This window comes from Zea mays, chromosome 6 (genome assembly GCF_902167145.1).
Source record: "Zea mays cultivar B73 chromosome 6, Zm-B73-REFERENCE-NAM-5.0, whole genome shotgun sequence".
Classification (NCBI taxonomy): Eukaryota; Viridiplantae; Streptophyta; class Magnoliopsida; order Poales; family Poaceae; genus Zea; species Zea mays.
Window position 1 is genome coordinate 127,896,288 of NC_050101.1, and position 18,349 is coordinate 127,914,636.

Here is an 18,349-nt window from a genome sequence, read left to right on the forward strand (position 1 = left end):
AAATCACTATAATCTACTTCATCGTCAGAAGATTCCTCATCGCTAGAAGAAGTGTACTTAGGTGTATCTCGTATACGTACCTTCTTCTCCTTAGCCATAAGGCACATGTAGCGTTCGTTGGGGAAGAGGAAGGATTTGTTGAAGGCCAAGGCAGCTAGTCCTTCATCATCAGAGTCGGATGAAGAATAGTCGGAGTCCCATTCTTTTCCAATGTGTGCCTCACCCTTTGCCTTCTTGTAGTTCTTCTTCATTTCCTTCTTCCCTTTCTTTTCTTCTGCCTGGTCATTGTCATTATCGGGACATTGTGCTATGAAATGATCAGACTTACCGCACTTGAAGCATGAGTGCTTTCCCCTTGATTTGTTCTTGTTGGAATACTCCTTGTGTCCCTTCAAGGCGGTCTTGAAGCGCTTGATTATAAGCGCCATTTCATCCTCGTTGAGCCCGGCAGCCTCCACTTGTGCTACCTTGCTAGGTAGCGCCTCCTTGCTCCTGGTTGCTTTGAGAGCAACGGGTTGTGGATCATAGAGAGGATGCAGTTCGTTTAAAGCATCATCCACATACCTCGCTTCCTTCACCATCATGCTCCCGCTCATGAATTTTCCGAGAACTTCCTCGGGCGTCATCTTGGTGTACCTGGGGTTCTCACGAATAAGATTTACAAGATGAGGATCAATAACGGTAAATGACCTTAGCATGAGTCGGACGACGTCATGATTTGTCCATCTTGTACTCCCATAGCTTCGAATCTTGTTGACCAGGGTCTTGAGCCTGTTGTATGTTTGAGTTGGCTCCTCTCCCCTTATCATGGCGAACCTCCCTAGTTCACCTTCCACTAGTTCCGTCTTGGTAATCATGGTGGCGTCATTACCCTTGTGAGAGATTTTGAGGGTATCCCATATTTGCTTGGCATTGTCCAAGACACTTACTTTGTTGTATTCATCCATGCATAGAGATGCTAGCAAAACAGTAGTAGCTTGTGTATTTTTATGTATTTTCTCATTGATAAATATAGGATTGTTAGTGCTATCGAAATACATTCCATTTTCAACAATTTCCCAAATACTAGGATGGAGAGAAAATAAGTGACTATGCATTTTATGACTCCAAAATGAATAGTCCTCTCCATCAAAGTGTGGAGGTTTTCCAAGTGGAATAGATAATAAATGGGCATTCGAATTATAAGGGATGCGAGAATAATCAAAAGAATAGTTTTGATTAATCGTTTTCTTGTTCGACGAAGAGTCTTCGTCGTCGTCATCCCTTGGTGAAGAAGAGGAGGCGTCGTTGTCGTAGTAGATGATCTTCTTTATGCGCCTTTTCTTCTTTCCATCTCTCTTCTTGTGACTTGAGCCGGAGTCAGTGGGTTTGTCATCTTTTGGCTCATTGACGTAGAGGGTCTCCTTCTCCTTATCATTGATCACCATCCCCTTACCTTTAGGATTCATCTCTTCGGGCGGTTAGTCCCTTAATGAAGAGTACGACTCTGATACCAATTGAGAACACCTAGAGGGGGTGAATATGTGATCCTATAGAAATCAACTTTAAATGGCAGAAACTTGGTTTATGAAATGTTAGTGAAATCAAAACCAAGGTGTTATGACTAGAGAGAGATGACTTCTTCACTTAATTGCTCTTCACAAAGTGAGTATTAAACTTAGAGCAATTATCAAGTGATTAGAAGCAGAGAGAATCGCACAAGAATAACAATAGGTGACACATCGATTTTTATCTCGTGGTTTGGCCAAGTAGAGCACTTGCCTACTTCCACGTTGTGGCATCCCAATGGACAAGGGTTGCACTCAACCCCTTTCAAGCGATCCAATGATCCACTTGAATGCCACAGTTATCTTCCTTATAGTAGATGTTCCCTTTGTGAGGAATCTCCACAAGTTGGAGTCTCTCACCCTTACAATATTGATCTCAATGAAAAACACAAGAGTAAGGGAGGGAAAGAAACACACACAAAAGCTAGAGTCGCAGCAACGACACGCACACAAGTCAAGAGACGAGCACACAAACATAGCGCAACGAATTCACAACTCAATAAGTGCTCAAATCTCAATCACAATGATCCGGATGGGTGCTTGCGGAATCTAGGCGTCTTAGGATGTTCAATGGAGGCTTAGTGTTCTGCTCCATGTGCCTAGGGGTCCCTTTTATAGCCCCAAGGTAGCTAGGAGCCGTTGGATCTCCATTTGGTATGCAGTTCTTGCCTTCTGTCGTTTGGCGCACTGGACAGTCCATTGCACCACCGGACATAAACAGTGCATGATTTCTTTCCTTCTTTGGCAAAGCCGATCGTTGAGCCCTTAGTCCTCTTGGCACACCGAACACTGTCTGGTGCACACCGGACAGTCCGGTGCGGCCTAGTGGCCGTTGGCTCAGGCCACGCATCGCCTGTTGATCGCGCTACCGACCGTTGACGCGGTCGTTGTTGGCTCACGGGACAGTCCGGTGAATTTTAGCTGTGGCGTCCTCGGCGATTCCTGATAGCAGAGAGTTCATCTCGGAGCCATCCAGGGCACTAGACAATGTTCGGTGCACACCGAACAGTGTCCGGTGCACCCGCAGCTAGTGCTCCACTAGCTGTTTCAGCTGAACTCCTTTTGAACTTGACTTAATTGAGTTCCTGGACTTAGACAAGCATGTTTAGCACATAAAATAATTGATTGAGTGTCTATAACTTACCTTCACTTGATCCATCTAGATATTCCTTCGCTCAACATTATGTTAGTTCGCACATAGTGTGTTGTGCATCTAATCACCAAAACAATATAGAAATAGCCCAAGGGCACATTTCCCTTTCAATTGGCACTTAAAAAAGGATTCTTGCTATGCGTCTCATTGATTGATCCCACTCTGGCAACAACATTGCAGAGAGGATTTATGCAGTTGTTGAAGAATATGAATTAAATAATAAGGTTTTCTCCATTACCTTAGATAATGCATATGCTAACACAAGATAAATGGACCACCTTACACCTTTGCTATCTGGTTATGTTGGTCCTTTGTTATTACATCAATGTTGTGTATGCCATATCATTAACCTTGTTGTGCTTGCCACATTTGAGGAAATAAAACCTTACCTTGAAGATTTTAGAAATGCAATCTCTTTTTTGAACTCATCCAACTAAAAAATTGATGCATACAAAAGTTTTTGTGTTCCTATGGGAGTAAGACCTCATAAGTTTTTGTGTTGCTAGGTTACTCTTTTCCTATCTAGGGTTTCTCATGAGGTGTGAGTTTTACCTAGATAAGTTTTTAATGAGGCATCCATTGCATCAGCTCAAACTTATTAATATGTGAACTAGTCTAGGATGACGTGATCTATAATCTAAGATTTTATTGTGGACCGTGATGTGTAATATGAGATTTTTATTGTGATATGTGATCTTAATCTATGAACTGATGTGTAATATGTGATTTTAACTATGAATAGTTGAAAGGGAAATGACCTTAACCATTTTCTATAATTAGTTCTGGTGCTTCGTTACCATCACAACCTTATGGGCTAATTAGTTTTCCTAGTCTTTGATTCACAGGTGCATAAGTACACTCAACTCAGTTCAAAGCCAGAAACATCTCAAAACCAACCAAAAAGGGGTAAATTTTGAGAATGTAAAGAATACCTAGTTTCACACTTTGGATAAGTTGCATACACCCCCTAGGAACTTATTTGACACGTCTAAGGTGGTTGGAAAGCTCAGGTTTACATAAACACAGTTTTGGAGCGAAGTTTGAGTTAAAACAAGTTTTTAAGTTGGAGAGAGCAAAAAATTCAAAAACCATGACTTAGAATAGTTGGATTGTCACGACATATGTTTGTCTAAGTCATAGGAACACCCTCAAAGATAGCTAAAAAGATTTGAAGAAATGAGGGAAAATGGGCTGCTGGGCAGAAGCTCACTGGATTGTCTGGTGGTGCACCGAACCATCTGGTTCAAGGACTTGAACTCAACCAGTGATAGTCCGGTTCCTGTTGGCACACCGAACATGTACTATTCACTGTCTGCTGGCACACCAGACCATTCAGTGTGAATTATAGTGAACATGCTTGCTTCGGGAAAATTCGGCATGGCAAACTGGACCGTCTGGTGGCGCACCGGACCGTCTAACAGGGGACCAATGGCTACCTACAGATCCAGAACGGTCACCTGCACACATACTGTTCACTATGCAATGTCGACCAGATAGGTAATGTTCACGATCCCATGCACTACCCGGCTAAGCAGTTTTGCCAGCTTTTCTCCAATGGCTATTTAAGTAGTTGGGGACTATAAATACCTCCCAACCAGCACATTGAAGACACAAGACCCCTCCCAACCTACCAAACATTAAAGGGCAATATCTGCACACATTCAAAGCCATTCCTGCACCACATTTCATCGATTTGTGATTGAGAGACATAGCGGTTAGCGCATTCGAGTGTTGCAAGGTCTTGTGATCATTTGAGCTTTGATTGTTCTTCTCTCTTTCTCTTTCATTCTCTTAATTGTAAAGTGAGCTAAGAGGCTCTCATGCTTTGTGTGGAGGCCCTCGCAGGAATTGGTGTCATCGAGATAGTGAACCAAGCTCAACTGGTCTCCGTGACAATTTAAGAGAGGGAAAGGGTTGAAAGAGAGACATCCTTTGTGGACTTCTCAATGGGGACATACACTCTTAAGGGTTGATTTGGTGACAAGGGGATCGTGGGGGATTGGAGGGGATTGAGGGGGAAATGAACTAATTTCCCCCTCAATCCCCTCCAATCCCCCCGTGATTCCTGGTCACCAGATCTGCCTAGTGGTGGAACCTCGGGAAACAAATCACCGTGTCTTTGCATTGATCACTCTTTGCAATTTGCTTCTTCCTGTCCCCTCTCTCACTAGTTCTCTTGCTTGATATTAATTTTGAGTTTGCTACCAAAGTTATCTGCATGGATTGAGCATCTCATGGCAAGAAGACCTATCTTCTGCACTCCGATTTCATAAATTCTCGTTCTAACGCTAACTTTCGGTGAAGTTTGTGTTCAAAGTTTATAATTTTTAGGTTTCACCTATTCACCCCCTATAGGCGACTCTCAATTGGTATTAGATCCCAGCACTTCATTAGAGTCTAACAAATTGAAGTGATGTCAAGTGAACACGCCAAGAACGAGAAGTTGACATCGGGACCCAAGCTCGAAGACAAGGTGACATCGGGTGAGATCAAGATTCCACGACAAGCACAAGAACAAGGAGATAAAAAAAGAGTCCAACGGTTCCACCATGTCACATAAGAAGAAAGGCGAGAAAAAGAAGAAGAAAATGAAGAAAGTGGTCTACTACGAGACTGACTCCTTAGCGCCATCGACATTGGATGCTGGATTAGCCTCCTCCAAGAGCAACGAGCGCAAAAAGAGTAACAAAATTCCATCCCGTTACCCTTGCATTCCAAAAAGCACACAATTACTTTTGGTTCCATTAGGCAAACCACCTCAATTTGATGGAGATGATTATGCTATGTGGAGTGATAAAATGAGGCATCATCTAACCTCACTCCACAAAAGTATTTGGGATATTGTTGAGTTTGGTGCACAGGTCCACAGGTTGGAGAGGAAGACTATGATTCAAACGAGGTCACCCAAATCTAACATTTCAACTCTCAAGCCACCACCATACTCCATGCTTCTTTGTGTAAGGAAGAGTATAACATGGTGCAAGGATTGAAGAGCACAAAGGAGATTTGGGATGTGCTCAAGACGACATACAATGGTGAAAAGGTCACCATGATCACCAAGAGGGAGATGATTGAGGGAGAGCTCGAACGGTTCATCCTCACAAAGGAGAAGAGCCACAAAGCATGTACAACTGGCTCAAGATGATGGTGAACCAAGTCTTCAACCTCTAGAGCACCAAGTGGGACGATCATGAAGTCATCAAGCTCATTCTAAAGTCACTGGTTTTTCATAATCCGACACAAATTCAATTAATTCGTGAAAATCCTAGGTACGAAAAGATGTTTCCCGATGAGGTGATCAGTAAGTTTGTGAGATTTAAACTTATGGTAAAAGACTCCAAGCACATTAGAAACATGGATCATGGTGTTACCCTCATTCCTGAGCTACCACCCGTTGCATTCAAGACAAAGAAGGAAAAGAATGACGAAACCACACCAAGCAAGGGGCTTCAAATCGACACCTCCAAGATTGACCATGAGGAAATGGCTCTAATCATCAAGAGCTTTCGACAAATCCTTAAGCAAAGGAAGGGGAAGGAGTACAAACCCCATTCCAAGAGGGTTTGCAATTGGTGTTGTAAGTTTAGTCACTATATTGCAAAATGTCCATATGCTACTGATAGGGACAAGGACAAGAAGGGAAGAATAAGATGGAGAAGAAGAAGTACTTACACAAGAAGGAGGGTGGTGAGGTGCATGTTGGGAGAGAGTGGGACTCCGAGGAGAGCTCCACTGACTCCTCCGACGGATTGCTTCCAGGATCTGGCTTTGATACTACTCCTCCTAGTGACCTTGCTCTATGTCTTGAGCTTGATCTTGAGCCTTATAACTTACACCACATAACCATAGATGTTACCTCATTGGTTGTAAGTCATGTCCTTAGATAGTGATTCGTGATGCACCATATCTTTTCTCAACTCGATCAATCCTTGACTTTGCAAGTCTTCTTCTTCACCCTTGGCTTTGGGTTCCTCGGCTTCCTTGACCTTCTTCCGTGCACTCGATACCTCAAAGATCTTCTTGCCTCCATCCTTGTCTTGAGCACTTGTTTCCAAGATATGCACACCAAGTCTCACATAGGCAATGTTCTTCACTTGTGATGTCCACAACCATAATCAACTAAACCTTTGGACCATCACTCTTGAACACTTGTGTGAACTTTACAAGCTTTACACTAAGCACATGTCCAACACTTAACACATCTATCAGTTCTTTAAATGTGTTGTCATCCAAACCACCAAAACCAACAAGAGAGCTTTCACAAGATCTAGGGTTCTTTCTGCGAAGAAGACGCTCTGCGCCGTTGTGGACCGTTTGGCCCTGCGTGCGAACCATCCGACGCCGTGTAGAAAGGAGGCGCTCGTACAGTGAGGTCACTGACCGTCTGGCTCTAGGACGTGGAACGTCCGCGCTCCCACAGAGAGCACTGCTAGGAGGTTCACCCCTAGTGTTTGGCCTCGAATTGGAGCCAACACACTTTTTGATGACTCCGCTGAGGACAAGGGTGTCTATATCTACTAAAAATCGACCTCCTAAATAGCCGGTTCTAAAGATCACACCAAAGTTTCTCCAAGCAACATCATGAAGCCGACTCTAGAGAGTACGTCGACTGAAGATCAACAACAATTTGAAGATTACATAAAGCAACGACAAGCCCAGGAGCGTGAGGAGGCAAAAAATATATGGTGCACTTCAAGGTAGACCGACACTAGAGGATTGTCCAGCAAGGGGAGATCGAGATGACATATCTCCTACCTTCATCGCAAAACCCTAATGTGAGTAAATCTAACGACATCCAATCCCTTAAACAGTACATAGATTTACAAGGAAATCAATTACAACAACGCATAGGGGTAATAGAGGAAACTCACACATACAATAGAAAATATGTTGTTTCTAGTTTCCCATCACACAAAGTCGTGGTCAAACCTACCTCACCAAAAACATCGGCTGCAAAGGGTTCTCACAAACTCCATTGTATGGTATGCCGATGAACATGTGCGCAACATCATTATTGGGGACTTGCTCTCAAATGCTATAAATTGAGAACAAGACAACACCAAAAACAGGTTACTTGTTAATGCCCTTCGTCCTTCGAAGCATTATTTCCCCAAGGATATAATGATCTTCGGACGAAGGTCATGAAGGACATACCTTCATGATCTCAACATACATATATGTATAAAATTTAACAATGAATGGAGCATGTAAAGCATAAGAAACAGTATAAACAATAGCATTATCACATATATTTCTTAACATATAATCGCAAATTAATATAAGAACAATATTGAATTACATTTGATATCTTCGGCTTGACAGAAAGCAAAGGTACGAGTGTGACGCAAAAGCAAAATGCCAAGTAAGCATGAACAGTACGGGGGTATTGTTCATCTATTTATAGGCACGGGACGTAGCCCATGTGAAATTACATCTATGCCCTTTACATTTGCTAATGACTATAAGGTAATTCATGGAGGTCTAAATAGCCTTTTCCCCTTTAAGTCGGTTCACTTTCCTGCTGTCATGCCGAAGCTCCCTTGCGCGTAGCTTCGGCGCTGCATCAACCTTCGTATTGTTCGTGCTTCTCACACTGTGGTTCTGATCCGAGTCCGAAGGTACCTGTTCAGGTATTACACTCCGGAAACATTGTTAAATCATGTTTTTGAGGACCTTCGAAAGACGAAGGCCCCCCAACAGTAGCCCCTCGCAATATTAATTTGTTAGAATAACGAATTCAGATTGCGATATGGACGAAGGCCCTAAGCCGAAGGTCCGAAAAAACACCTTCCCTTTGCTAGAATAGCAATAGTCAATGACAAACGGGACCCTCCAACTTGGAGCGCGTCGATCGTATAAATAGGAACTCACCCTGAGCACATTTGGTACGCTACTTGCCACTTGTTTTGTTTACTCAGTTTTTAGCTCTTGCTTGCCACCGCCTGCTTAGTTTCTCAGACTCCCTTAGCTTCGATTTTAAGGACGTGTTTTCATCATACCCGAAGAAAAGATGTCTCAAGATAAAAAAGTTGTTGCTGAGACGAAGTTGAGCGAAGAGGAGAAGCTCCTTGAGGAGAAGACTGCCGGATTCATTGAGTCAATTGCAAAAACAAATACAGAGAAGATAACTAAAGAGATACTAGAAGGCTTATCTGAAGACACTGATGATAGCGACAGCTATGATATGGAAAGTGGATGCGAAGACTCTAAAAATCGGCCCTGGCGACCAAGTCATGCAGTCTTCGGGAAATCAACTATCAAACAGAGTCATCTTGATAATATAAGAGGAAGGTATTTTCGAGATAAGTCTATTGTGAGGGCTGATGTAGACAAACTCGTTCCTGCTCCCGAAGAAAACGAAGTTGTAATCTACTGAAGCTTCTTCAAAGTTGGACTTCGGTTCCCGTTGAGCATATTTGTGGTTGAAGTTTTAAAGACGTACCAGATTTTCCTTCATCAGATTACTCCCGAAGCAGTTATTAGAATGGGGATCTTCGTCTGGGCTGTGAGGAGTCAAGGTCTAGAGCCAAGTGCAAGATGTTTTTGCAGCATGCATGAACTTTCGTACAAGATGAAGCCCTGGGGTAAAGAACAATATCATAACAATTTTGGATGCTATAGCTTCGTTGCTCGCTCTGGCGCAAGCTACCCGGTGCCAACGTTTCGGAAGAGGTGGTCCGGGGCCTGGATGGAAGAATGGTTTTACGTGAAAAATGATTTGAAGGCGAGAGAAGATGTTAAAGAAATCATCATGCGACCCACCTGGTCCCGCTTCGGTCTCCGAAAGCCGAAGGTAGAAATTGATGAGGCAGCCGAAGCATGCCGAAGGGCCTTCAGCACAGTTTGCTCTTTTATTGGGACAAGAGACTTAGTACAAGAGCATGTAGCCTACAGGATATGGCCACTGATAGACAGCTGGGAAATGCCAAAAGAAACAATCACTAACCCTAGCGAAGGTGGTTTGGTTCGATTGAAATACACCTTCAGGTTTGGAGACCAGTTTGTCGAACCAGACGATGACTGGCTGAAGTGTGTTGAAAATACTAGTGATGAGCTACTTGGAGCATACTCCAAGTCTGAAGATAATGCACTATCTGTGGCCTTTGGGAGCCGAAAAAAGAAAAGACTAAATAGGGTTTTTGATGCTATTGGATTTGTGTACCCTGACTATCGCTACCCGTCGCGGGGGTAGAAAAGAAAAGGTGCAACTTCTGGAAAGGTTGCTGCTTCGGCTGCTCCAAGCGAGGCTGCGCTGAAGAGGAAAAATTTTAAGGTCCTTACCCACCGACCGCGTTACATTGAACCGGCCACAGTGCCTGAGTTTGGCGGGGAAACTTCTGCAATTGTTGAAGTTAAAGAACCTACTCCTCCTACACAGAAAATTGAAGAGCTGGCTGCAATGCCAAAGGCACCCTCAGCCAAATTAGCTGAGCCGAAGACTGATAATATTGAGGAGACAAGAGTCGAAGGGACAAAAACATTAAAAGTTTTAAGCCCTTCGGTAGAAGTAACAATATCGCAGGCACAAAAAGGTCTTGCGGTGACCCCCAAGAGAAAAAGGATGGCCAATGTGCTAGATGTGCTGGAGACGATAAAGGCTTCAAGTTCTATTCCTTCAGGGAAAATTGCCGAGGCTTCGAAAATACAAATCGAAGCCGAAACAAGACCGGCCGAAGTTGAAGGTGCAATGAGCCAAGCTAGTGTCGAAGCCGGGCCTTCAGTGCCTGCTGATGAACAACCTTCAGAATTCGAAGAGAAAGCCGCTGAAGAAGAGGTTACAGAACAGAGTTTGCCTGAGAAAACTCCCGTGTCTGGTCCCAAAGCTTTGAAAGAAAATATTGAATATATCATCCGTCATGCTTTGGGGAAAAAGCTCTCTAAATAAGAAGAACGAGAAGCTCAACACTATGCCCAGAAGCTGAAATATCCAAAGGGGACATTAGTTTTCAACGGCAGCGGAGAAGAGGATTTCTTGTATTGTCTCCCAGACAGCAAGGAGATATATGTCTGCCGGGAGATGAGCAGAAGCTTCGGATTCTCGACATTAGAAGATAGGCTTTCAGTACTGTCGAAAGATGAATTGGCCGACAGTTTAGCATATAACAGCATAAAGGTGTGTAAATCAATTTTTGTATTTTAAAAAATGAATTATTTCATTTATTTGTACTTAATACTATGCTTCTTTTGCAGGGCTTGATCCTTAGCAATGCCCTCAGGGCACAGAAAAATATCGAAGACGAAGGATGCACTATAGCTCTGAACAACCTTCGTTCAGAAGTAATTGAACTAAGGAACGAAGGTCTTGAAAAAGATAAGATATTAATTTCATTAGTGAACAAAATAAAAGAAGACGAGGCTACTTCCAAAGCCCAAGCTGAAGCTCAGAAAAGTGAAATTGAAGACCTTCGGAAACAGCTGGCTGAAGCCAAATTAAAATGTGATGTTGCCGAAGCCGAACGAGATGCCAGTGAGTACTGAAAAAATTATTGTGAAAAAACAGTTGCAGAACTTCGCTCATCGAAAGAAAGATTTTTTGAAAAATCTGTGGAATGTGTAAAAAAGATAAAAACTAGCTTCACCAACGTAGGCGCGTACTCAAGTGAAGACAACTTCATACTGGGCGATCCTGAGGGCGTAATTGAGTGGATCAGCGGTGAGGCCGAAGCCTTTGAAGAAATTTTGAGTGACCGCGGGGACGTCTGTGCCTTCTCTGGTGCGAGGGGAGTTGCATCTATTTTGGAGAAGGCAGGGTGCGAATATGTTAAAACTTTGGCCCAAACCGAAGCTGCCTTCTCTATTGACGATACGAAGGACCCTTCGGCCGAAGCAAGCTCAATAGGTGGAAAACTTTTCACTGATATCTGGGAAAATGGCGGCCGAGGGATGGTCCATGAAATAATGAAAAAGAGCGAAAAAGATATTCATGACACTCGAGAAGCAGCCAAAGCAGCTGAAAAAGCTGCGGAGCTCGAAAGACGGATAGGTATTACTTAATGACTTTTAACTTTGTTGTCTATTTTTGTGACTTCGAACTAATTTGTGTCTTCTACCGCAGCTGAACTATCTCCTCCCCTAGAGCCATTCAACCCACTGGCCAACCCAGAGACAAAGAAAGCAATAGAAATTATTAATATGGCCGAAGCTATTGTAGACGAAGTTGTCACCAAATTACTAACCGAAGCTGCAGAAAAGGTCCTGAAGGAAGAAGATTAGCTATTTGTAAAAACATTTCTAGAATATTAATGTAACATTTGCTGAACTATGTTTGTAATATTTGGTGCTTATAAGTTTGAATGTAATATATGAATGGTTTGTAATTTAGTTCTTTGTGATGCATGAAACTTTTATGTACATACCGTTTTTGAGCCTTCGGCGAAAAAACACCTTCCCTTCTTTTCATGCTTCGTAAAGAAGAGCTTTTATGCTTCGTAAAAAATCCTCCAAGCGTCGTAAAAACATTAATGCTTCGTAAACAATAGATTTCTTCCTCCACATCAGAGCTGATGAAGTTGTACTTCTTCAAAACTTATTTTGTGCCTTAGCACAATTTCACTTTTTCGAAGCATTCTCCGAAGATCAACATTGTATCCCCTTCTTGTGCCATTGATGCAATATGATGTATGATGTTATGTTATGCGAAATGATATTTATGTCGAAGACACACACTGACACCCCCATAGTGGAATACACAATCTCTTTGCCGCTTATTTTTCGGCTTCACCGCTTATTTTTCGGTGTATCAGCGCTGACTTTTCGCTGTAAGTTCTGCATTCACTAAGGAACATCTTTTGAACTTCTTCGCCTTCTATTTCGGCGGTATTCGCGTTGACTTTTCGCGCTTCGCCTTATATTTCGGCGGTATTTGGCTCTGCATTCCCTTTGGAACGACTTTTGAGCAGAAAACTTACACTGCGCTCCCTTAGGAACGACTTTTTGTAGCTTCGGCAAACTTACGCTGTGTTCCTTAGGAACGACTTTTTTGTAGCTTCGGTGGTACTTGCAATGTGATTTTTAGCCCCGCGTTCCCTTAGGAACGACTTTTGAGCTTCAGCGATTTTTGGACTTCGTGAGTCTGTGGAGAAGATATATATCACTGTGGCAAGAACGAAGCTATTACAAGAAATTGAAAATGGCAAGAAAACTAGGTTTACAATAATTGTTCCTTATTAAAAAAGAAAATGACAATGAATGTAAAAACTGTTTCAGGGGTAGGACATCTCTCAATAGATATGTTTCGATTCTGGCACAGTACTGTTGATTGTGCGAGCTTCGGACTCCTCCGTGAAATCTCGCTGGTGATTGGTCTGTTGGCTCCCTTCTAGCTGCTGGCCTCGTGAATATGCAGGTTGTAGTGGTGGCTGAGGTGGAGGCTGTGGCCAAGATGCCTGTGGCTGGCTAGCCGAAGCAACAGAAGCTGCAGGATGGTTACCCACATACTCTGGTATGTAGGGTGAGTGATACGAAGCAGTATGCATGACCTGCTTCGGCTGGTTCTGCTGAGTTGCGGCTTCTGCTATTTCCTTTTGTTTCTGAATGGTGACATGGCACATCCTTGTAGTATGGCCCTTGTCCTCACCATAGAATAAGCAATAAATTTTTCTAGGCTGATCCCCAAACCTTCCTCCGAAGCCCCTGGCGCCTCTGCCTCTTGGAGCTGGCGGCCGAAAAGAGCTTTGTTGCTGCCCTGAAGCTTGCGAGGAATACTGTGGCCTCTGTTGTTGACTTCCTTTGTCATCACTCTGAGTAGAGTTGTGAATTGACCTGGTGGATTCTTCCTCCGAAGCCCCTGGTCATTTCAGAGAACCTGTATGCTTCCTCCCTTCTTTGGCGGAAGTCATTGTCAGCTCGGATGTACTCATCCATCTTCTGGAGCAGCTTCTCCCAAGTCTGTGGAGGCTTTCTAGCAAAATACTGGGCAGTAGGTCCTGGACGAAGCCCCTTGATCATGGCCTCAATGACAATTTCATTGGGCACTGTAGGCGCTTGTGCTCTCAGATGCAAAAACCTTCGAACGTATGCCTAGAGATACTCCTCATGATCTTGTGTGCATTGAAACAGAGCTTGAGCTGTGACTGGCTTCATCTGAAAACCCTGGAAACTTGTCACTAGCATATCCTTGAGCTTCTGCCATGAAGTAATAGTTCCTGGCCGAAGAGAAGAATACCACGTTTGGGCCACATTCCGAACTGCCATGACAAAGGACTTGGCCATGACAGCTGCATTGCCTCCGTATGAAGATATAGTTGCTTCATAACTCATTAAAAACTGCTTCGGGTCTGAATGCCCATCATACATGGAGAGCTGAGGTGGCTTGTATGATGGGGGCCATGGGATAGCCTGCAGTTCTGCTGCCAAGGGAGAAGCATCATCAAAAGTAAAGGTATCATAATTAAAATCATCATACCATCCATCATCGTTGAACAAGCCCTCTTGATGAAGTTCCCTGTGTTGGAGCCTTCGATCTTGCTCGTCTTGAGCAAGATGACGTACTTCTTCAGTGGCTTCGTCGATTTGCCTTTGAAGATCAGCCAGTCGGGCCATCTTCTCCTTCTTCCTTTGCACTTGCTGATGGATTATCTCCATGTTTCTGATTTCTTGGTCTAACTCTTCCTCTTGGAGTGTTGGACTAGGGGCCTTCCTCTTCTGGCTTCGGGCCTCTCGAAGAGAAATGGTCTTCTGATTTGGGTCCAGTGGCTGCAGAGCGGTAGCCCCTGTCGCTGAATCTTTCTTTGGTGGCATGACAAAGGTCAGTGCTTGCCGAAGGTGGTCGAAAAGGGTTCACTGGAGGTGGGCGTCAATGTTGGGGACTTGCTCTCAAATGCTATAAATTGAGAACAAGGCAACAACAAAAACAGGTTACTTGTTAATGCCCTTCGTCCTTCGAAGCATTATTTCCCCAAGGATATAATGATCTTCGGACGAAGGTCATGAAGGACATACCTTCATGATCTCAACATACATATATGTATAAAATTTAACAATGAATGGAGCATGTAAAGCATAAGAAATAGTATAAACAATAGCATTATCACATATATTTCTTAACATATAATCGCAAATTAATATAAGAACAATATTGAATTACATTTGATACCTTCGGCTTGACAGAAAGCAAAGGTACGAGCGTGACGCAAAAGCAAAATGCCAAGTAAGCGTGAACAGTACGGGGGTACTGTTCATCTATTTATAGGCACGGGACGCAGCCCATGTAAAATTACATCCATGCCCTTTACATTTGCTAATGACTATAAGGTAATTCATCGAGGTCTAAATAGCCTTTTCCCCTTTAAGTCGGTTCCCTTTCCTACTGTCATGCAGAAGCTCCCTTGCGCGTAGCTTCGGCGCTGCATCAACCTTCGTATTGTTCGTGCTTCTCACACTGTGGTTCTGATCCGAGTCCGAAGGTACCTGTTCAGGTATTACACTCCGGAAACATTGTTAAATCATGTTTTTGAGGATCTTCGGAAGACGAAGGCCCCCCCAACAATCATCATAGTGACCACCGCTCGCACCTAGCACGCAACCGCCTCTTAGCACGATCGGACTATTTGCGCCTTATCTTGGACCGTCTGGCCACTACAAGGACTGTCTGACATCCTTTGCCGGACCGTTCTGCCCCACACCAATCTACACGCAAAGCCCTCTAAGTGATGCCATATGCGGTCGGACAGTCCAGGTATAACCCTAGACCCCTCAACCCAGGCTTGGGCCGTCCGACGACACACGCCAGACTATCCGAAGTACAGATAGACTGTCTAGTGCAATATCCTAGATCGTCCATCTATGTGTATGTATAACATTGAGATACACCTTACCCTCAATTTTCACAGTCATCTTAGGAATTTTACGCCACTTTGTCTGCGATACATTATAGCCACACGATGCCACCTCCCATCACCAAGTTAGAATACTCTTCGGTCCCCAAAGAACTAGAGAGATACAGGTCTGCGAAAGGTGACACCGGTCACACTCCAAACACGCACTTAAAAAATACATGGGCTAGAGGACAACATAATGAAACCCGACCACCTACACCTTTAGGCCAAAGAGTCGATGGGCTCCCATTGGCTGCTATTGACATATTGAGAGAAGAAATAGCTGGTCACACGGGACAATGTATCAAAAGCCATACGATAGCGATTTGACAACATCCCATACCCACATGGGACTAGAATACCAGAATTTGCAACGTTTTCTGCGAACATGGCAAAAGCACGCACAAGCACATATGCTAGTTTCTAGCACAATTAGGAAAACTGGCCGATAGGGAAGCGTCCCTCATTCACATATTTTCATTGTCCCTAACTCGTACTTTTGCATGGTATGCCACCTTGCCACCTAGAACCGAAATTTCATGGGGAGATCTAGAACCGAAATTTCATGAGCACTTATTTTCAGGGAATACGAATTAGAATTGGTTGATTTAGCAACACTGTGGTAAGGGCGGAATAAGTCAGTTAATAATTACATCCGAAGGTTCCGTGATACCAGAAATCGATGTTTCTAGATCCATGTAACCGATAAACAATTGGCAGGGTTAGCATTTAATGGGATGTGTTCATATCTAAAAGAAAAATTAGAAGGCATCCAATCTTTTACATTAGCTCAATTGCACTAGCGGGGACCAGAACTTTGGTAAATGGTCTCCAAGTTCGGAAGGGCCTTATAGAGTTACACATGTGATTTCTGGGAATGCATACATATTACAAACATTGCAAGGCGATGAGTTGCCCAAGGCATTGAATGTCGCTTTCTGAAGTAATATCATATTAGTGTATGGCAAGACATTTAGAAAATAGATGAATTTATATTAAGTTATTTATGGCTTGTCCCATGTGCTTTTGGTTCACTTAAGCTTACCCAAAAGGCAGGGGCATATGTTGAGCACCATATGTGGTACCTGAAAAGACCGGACGGTTCGACCATGAGGCCCCGATGGTCCGTGACCCGAACAGTCCGCGATAGGATAATTCAAGCAATAAAACCCTTTTCCATGTGTGCTTATCCAATTAATCACGCAGATTCTATTGGGGAATGCCTAGGAACAGGTCCAAACCCCCCTATATGTATGAAGGGGTACAACCGATTGCGCGCACCTACAATTGATCCAATTAATTAATATATCATTTCCTTTACTTTCTCGCCCTAGGTGTAACAGTAATTCCTTGACCTATGTGTTCATCTCTAGGCGACCCTACGCCGTCTAGGGATGCCCCGGGTGGCCTGCTAACCCCGGAGCATCCCCTAGAACTCTCCTCCCCGACGGGGTCCCTATTGGAAGGCAATATCTGGGGTTCTTCGCCGCGAAGAAGACACTTTGCGCCGTCGCAGACCGTTCGACGCCGTGAAGAGAGGAACTGCTCTTGCAGTGAGGTCACAGATCCTCCGACCTTAGGCCGTGGACCGTTCACGCTCCCATAGAGAGCACCACCAATAGATTCACCTCTGATGTTTGGCCTCAAATCGAAGCCAACATTAGACCTGGATCGGGCTCGTGCCGGGCCGAGGCCATACCGTCCGTTTGTCCATCTATACTTACAAGATATGGTGATTTTCAGGTTCTTTGTTTGACTTGTGGATTAGGATGGTAGACATGGAGGGTAATATTTATAGGGTTAGTTCCGTTAGTTATGAGACCCATTTTGAGTCATAAATCTAATATCTTCCACCTCCATAACCCGCGTGACCTTGACCCCCACAACATGGCCATCCCCCACCCTAAGGTATAATCAGATCAAATACAGATGATATTACTTGTTCCATATTTGTTTCATATTTTCTCTTTAGATTCATATTAGATACAGAAATTATCAAGTTATGTTGGATAATATTTAAATGGATATCAACATCTTAAACATCCAACTTTAAGTATAAGAATATAGATCGGATATGAATCAGATACTGAATACCTAGACTCGCATACAAATCGAATCTTAACCATCTTAAACAAATCAATTTCGAATACGAATAGGTAATAAGATTGTCCGCATCTGATCGTGTAAAATAGGAGATTTGCACTATAGATTATACTGTTTGTAGAGTAAATTTTGAAATAAGAGATGTGATAGGGGATGTGATAGGATAGCTGTTGAAGACAGTCTAATCGTACCTTTTACATCCCTATATATCCCACTCAGCCACCCCCACCACACCACGTCCTTTGCGGGACGGGCTAACGAGAGGATGTGCACCAGGGATACAAATCCCGCTCGGGATTCGACGAGATTCGCCATCTTTTCCTGTTCTCGCTACTAGGCGAAATCGAAATCCGGTGAATATTTCAAAGAATCCGTTTCAAAATTTGAAATTAAAAAATTTCATAAAAATTAGGAAAAATATGTAAAAAAGACTAGAGGGTCCCCAGAGCTCAAAATATATTTGAAGTTCAAATATCCATCTTTTGACGTGAAAAAATAATTTCGTTTGGACCTGTTAACCTAAAACCCAAACCCATTAAGAAAATGGATACATGTGCTTGCCGAACCCTCCACAACTCCACTCTCTCTGCTCCACTCTCCCTCTCGTGACCAGGTAAGGACCAGGTAACGGAGACATGCAAACCATAAAAATAGGATCCAGTGGATTTGCAGTAGTTGTTTCAGTTTGTTCATTGTTGTTACATTACTTAGAAATTACATAATGTTCATTG